Below are 6525 nucleotides of genomic sequence, written 5' to 3'. Positions count from 1 at the left end.
CTATCTCTACAGAGGTTGGCTCTGTTGCCGGGGGTCCAGGTTCAACTGCACCCTTGGGCGACTGTGTGGAGTTTGCACATTCTCTCCATGCCTGCGTTGATTTCCTCTGGGTTTTCCGAATGCCTCCCACAGTCCAAAGATGTTAGGTGGATTGGCCATGCTTTAATTACCCATAGTGTTCAGGGATATGCAGGTTAAGTCAATTAGCCATGGGAAATGCAGGGTTACAGGAAAGGGGTGGGCTGGGTAGGATGCACTTTGGAGGGTCAGTGTGGACACAATGGACGAAGGGTCCTGTAGGAATTCTATGATTCTCCTGTGCCTGATTCTTTCTGTTATTCTCCGGCCTGGTTGAAAAGTGAGCTTACACAGTAATGGACGTGAGATTGAGAGGTGATGATGCATCTGATGAACTTTAGCACCTAAGAACTAGAAATTGGACAGTGGTTATAAAGAAGAAATGAATTTTGAGGGTAGGTTTTTTTGAGGAGATGTGAAATAATGACAATTTGAAAGGAATAGGGTCAATAACTGAGCAAAGAGAGTGGTTTGGAATATAAGTGAGGGCGAGAGCCAGGAGGGATAGTTCAGAAGTCAGGGGTTGCTTTTGAGAGAGAAGAAGTTTGAAATCATGAGCTTAACTTTGGCAGGGGGGAAATGGGAAGAAAAATGCAGGATAGCAGGGATTTGAGCTTAGTTATGTGGACAACAGGCAAAATGCACAAAAAAAAAGTGAAAACAATAGCACAGACCAACTGGCAGCTTGATCCCCATCTTTGCAACGTGTTTGAACTTGCCTTTGACTGGCGCAGACTCGATGGGTCAAAGGGCTGTGCTGTAGACCTCTCTGACTTTCAGCAAGAAAGTACACAGAGGATGCCAGAGAAATCTAAGGGCTAAGAAAGCTGCAAAGTGGATGATAAATGGTGGTGGGAACTAAAGATGAGGCGGCTTCCCAAGTGTGAGCGCCAGATATTGTTCATTATTGTTAATGAATAATAGCAAAGGGGATTGTGAACAATATTATCAAACTCACACTGGCTCACATTTTACAGGTGAACTGAGGCCTCGGGACAAAATGAGTGGGGGGCTGAAGAATTACAGATAACTTTTACTGAGGAGAAATCACTGGTAATGGGGCCTGACCTAGGATAATGCCACAGCTTCAACCTTGAATAGGAACAGAGAATCTATAAACCAGGGGCTATGATTAATTAGCCATTCATTGAAGCAAGGTGGGTGGCATTGATAAGGTAAATCTAGCCTGGGTTTCTGGTTTGAAACACTCTGCAGTCTATCTGGATTGACCTCCAGTGATGTGGAACCATTGTACCAATGTCAATGGATTTTTTTTCCCTCCCTGAATGATTAACAAAAGGTTTGTTTGAGAGGCTAGTTTTGTCTGTCTCATTGTTTGGGGTGAGGGAACTTCCAGCCTTGAGTAATCCGATCGCTGCAATATATAATTAGACCACAAGCTGACCATTATAAAGGAAGGAGACACATCAGACTCGATAGCATGATTAGTCTGCACTGTGCTATAGCAATGATTTTTATAATTTCACACTTCCAGTGCGGAGATCGGATCACTATGGAGAATCAGGTCAATGACTTCAAGACCTTATCTCAGATTGGGAGCTCCAAATCTTTCCCCATGGTTTCAGTTCAGACATTCCAAAGGTCAAGCAACAAATGCAGGTGCTGCAGGTTGTGCAACTTTGAAATGTTCCGCCCCAGAGGGCACTAGATAATTATACAGCATGGAAACAGACCCTTCGGTCCAACTCGCCCATGCCGAGCAGATATCCTAAATGAATCTAGTCCCTTTTGCCAGCACTTGGCAAAAACCCTTCCTATTCATGTACCCATCCAGATGCCTTTTAAATGTTGTAATTGTACCAGCCTCCACCACTTCCTCTGGCAGCTCATTCTATACACGCACCACCCTTTACATGAAAACGTTTCATGTAAAGGGTCTCTTTTAAGTCTTTCCTCTCTCACTTTAAACCTATGCCCTCTAGTTTTGGGCTCCCCTGACCTGGGGAAAAGACCTTGGCTATTCACCATATCCATGCCCCTCATGATTTTATAAAACTCTATAAGGTCACTCCTCAGCATTTGACACTCCAGGGAAAATAGCCCCAGACTATTCAGGCTCTCCCTATAGCTCAAACCCTCCAGCTCTGGCAATCTTTTCTAAACCCTTTCAATTTTCAGAACATCTTTCCTATAGGAGGGAGACCAGAACTGAATGCAGTATTCTAAAAGGGGCCTAAACAATATCCTGTACAGCCACAACATGACCTCCCAAATCCTATACATAATGCACCGACCAATAAAGGCAAGTGTACCAAATGCCTTCTTCACTACCCTGTCTTCCTGCAACTCCACTTTCACGGAACTACAAACCTGCACCCCGAACTCTTTGTTCGGTAAACACTCCCCATTAAGTGTATAAGTACTGCCCAGATTGGCCTTACCAAAAGCCAACACCTCACATTTATCTAAATTAAACTCTATCTGCCCCTCCTCGGCCCATCGGCCGATCTGATCAAGGTCCTGTTGTACTGTGAAATAACCTTGTCATACCGACTAAGTAAAAGTTACACTGACAAGATTGACATTGTGTTGGAGAATATGAAGTCTTAAAGCTATTTCTAATCAACCTGTTCAGAGAGATGTTATTATACACCTCTGGAACAGGTGAGACTTAACACAGGTCTTCTGGCTCAAAGGAAGGGACATTACCACTGCACCACAAGAAATACTTTCAAGATCCGAAGTTGTTAATCCCCTCAAGCCTGCATCACATCATCACAGTGGATGGTAGCCATCATGTGGAGGTGACGATGTTGGACTGGGGTAGACAAAGTCAGAAATCACACAACACCAGGTTATAGCCCCACAGGTTTATTTGAAATCACAAGCTTTCGGAGCGATGCTCCTTCATCAGGTGAAGTGGTTGGAAGTGCACAGGCACAGAATTTATGGGCGGAGAGATCATTGCAAGATAATTCTAAGTAAAAGCCGAAAGAACTGACAGATACTGTACATCAGGAACAAGAGCAGAAGTTGCTGGAAAAGCTCAGCCGGTCTGGCAGCATCTGTGAAGAAAAATAAATCAGAGTTCCAGTGACCGGAAAGCTCTCAGTTTCTGAGGAAGGGTCACTGGACCCGAAACGTTAACTCTGATTTTTTCTTCACAGATGCTGCCAGACCTACTGAGCTCTTCCAGCAACTTCAGGTTTTAATTCTGTTTAAGACTGTCAAAAGATAGTCCAGATGGTGTGAGTTGAGTGTTGATAGGCTTAATAACAAGTCTTTGCAGGTGATCAAAAGTATCAGACAGTGTGAGTAAAATGTCAATACCTGAGTAACAAGCAAAGGGATGACGTATAATCTGATTAATTGAGGTAGAGAGATAATTACAAAAAAAGTCAAATATAAGGTGGTGCTTGAGACAAACCAAATGTGTGGAACAACATGCTAGCTATAAGAGTCGCATGCCGATGGTCTAACCAAAGTAACAAGTAATCCAAAACTGTACAAACTAATTAAGGTAGAGAGATCATAACAAGTTATTAGGGTGATGGTATCAAAGCAGGACAGTAAGTAAGATTTTACAGATACAGAACAGTGTGGTGGGGGTCACATTAACGTGACATGATCCAAGATCACAGTTGAGGTCGCCTTCATGGGCACGGACATTGGCTATCAAATTCCGCTCAGCGTTTCTGCGTTGTTGTGTATCTCAAAGGCCGCCTTGGAGGACGCTTACCTGAAGATCAGAGACTGAATGCCCTTGACCGCTGAAGTGTTCCCCCACTGGGAGGGATCGTTCCTGCCTGGTGACTATTGCACGGTGTCCATTCATCCATGGATGGTGCTTCAGATGCTCCTCAGCATTAACCCTTTCAGACCCTTAACACCCTGATTAAACAGCTTGTGCCATCACCTTCCCTGGCTGGAATTTTGTTAACCAGAGAAAACAGATTTAAAACAATGGGCAAGGTGGTGAGATACGAATTCCTTTCCAACAGAGTAGTGTGGTCTGGATTGCAAAGCCTGAAAAAGATTATTAAAACGGATTGAACAGTATCGGTCAAAAGTGAATCAGATCTACAATCCGAAAAGGGGATCATTTCCAGGGTTATGCGGTGCAGAGTTCTGGGGGGGGATCTAACTGAACGACTCTGTCAAAGAATCAGATCTGGCACAATGGGTGAAATGGCCTTATCTGTGCTATAGAGTGCTGTGATTTTGAGTTTTTCCAGTACCCCATCAAAAGCAAGTTAGCTCGCCATGTGTGAATCTGAGACAGAAATTTGAGTTTCTAGGGAACATTACCAAATCATTGGCAGGGAAACCCACACTCTGCAACACGAACAAGAGAAGATTTAGGAGCATTTACAACAGAATTTGAGCTGATTACAGTCATGTAATATTTAAATATTAGATCTCTGCACAGTTAAGCCATCAAATTGCTTGTCAATGCTTTACGATAACACAAAAGTACCTATTGTTAAATCATAGTCCACAGATACAGCATTGATGTATTTTCTGATGAGATTTATGCACTTGTTTTATAAATAAATGGATGTCTGTGGTGTGCATTGTTTTGAAATAAATCACAGATGTTTCGGCTGTTGCCAAGCATGGTGTAATGTTAGCAACTAAATCATCACAACATTAACACGATGACTTACCTCATGATGAATTCAATGGCCCCATGAGGGTGGATCTCACTTCGTTGATTGAGGGCTGGGACACTCTGTCGGTTTTGAGTGTTTCAGGCAGCTGCTTCTGAAGCTCCTCTTTGGTCCGTTGTATCTTTGACAAACTCCGGCCAGGATCAGAAACCCATCGCACCAAGTGGGGAGCTGGGAGCAGAGGGACTGTATAGGTTTGGATCACAGTGCCTAGTGTCTCAAACACGAGGGTAAGGACTTGCAGTACGGGTTAGATCTGGTCCTGCCAGGAGTGAAGTTAAAAACTGGGCCTTTGCATGGACTGGAATATTGGGCGCAAAGTCTAATTTTCCCACTCGGCGAAGAACGAAGAGGTCTTGCGTTCTTGATCTTACATGGGCCTGATGTTTTATTTTTCACAGCCAGTGTTGTACTCGGCCTTTCTGGAGTGTAGTCACGGTTATGATGTAGCGGCAAATACATGCACAGCAAGATCCCACATGCAGATAATCTGATTTTGACCCAGGTGGCACAGTGGCTCAGTGCTGTTGGCGCTGCTGCCTCACAGCACCAGGGACTCAGGTTCAATTCCACCCTCTGGTGACTGACTGTGTGGGGTTTGCATGTTCTCTCCTGTATGCATGGCTTCCCTCCTGGTGATCCGGTTTCCTCCCACAGCCCAAAGATGTGCAGGTTAGGCTGGATTGACCATGCTAAATTACCCATAGTGTCCAGGGATGTGTGGGCTAGGTGGGTTAGCCATGGGGAATGCAGGGTTACAGGTATGGGGTCGGGGAATGGGTCCGGGTGGGATGCTGTTCAGAGGATCAATAGGCCGAATGGCCTGCTTCCACACTTCTATGACACCCCTATCCTCCTTTGAGTGGGATCCTTTGGACCCATCCACGAGAGCAGTCAGTTTGACATCTCATCTAAAAGCTGGCACCTCTGACCTCCCTCAGTACTGGAGCACTGTGTTCTAGTGTGAGGCTTGAATGGGTTAGTGGGTATCCAGTGACTAGACTTGAACATGCTGGTCCAGTTAGTTTAGCCTTGGAGGCTTTCCCAGACCAAGTGGTGCTTGAGGCAGGTACCTTGTGTCTGTTTCCATTACTAGTTTCTTCCTGAAACAGGGCGTAAGCTATGGTGTCACCAAATCTCTGCATCAAACTGGACACTCTCCGGATCGTACCATCTGCCGCTGATGTGTCCAAAGGATTTGCTGCCTCCCAAGGGAGACAGTACAGGGCCATCAATGGCTCTGCAGCAATCAGCAATGTCCCCATCACAAACAGTAAATTCCAGAGATTCAATGGTACACACACACTTATCCACCAGCATAGTCACTCAGCCATATACACAGATACATATGCACACTGATGCGTACAGACGCACAACCATATTCACCAATACACACAAACGTGGGTATGTACACACTCACACTCCCATTCACACATGGACACTGATATATACATGAACACATACTCAGCCATATACACAGACACAAATATAGACATGGGCATAGATACAAACACACAACAGAATTGGCAAATACACACATACACAGACACACACAGATATATAGACATACCCATACACATACACGCACACGCCCAGACACTGTCACATCTACAAATGCACACAGATACAGACCATACGTTCACACACGCACACCACATGTACTTAACACACACACACACACACACACACAAACACATGTGCCTAGGTACACACATGCCATGCACTCTCTCTCTCTCACACACACACATACACGCACAGGCCCATACACACACACACACATACACACACACGCATCCACCCACACACACACACACAC

This window comes from Rhincodon typus, chromosome 36 (genome assembly GCF_021869965.1).
Source record: "Rhincodon typus isolate 14 chromosome 36, sRhiTyp1.1, whole genome shotgun sequence".
NCBI classification, from domain to species: domain Eukaryota; kingdom Metazoa; phylum Chordata; class Chondrichthyes; order Orectolobiformes; family Rhincodontidae; genus Rhincodon; species Rhincodon typus.
This window is presented reverse-complemented; position numbering follows the sequence as displayed.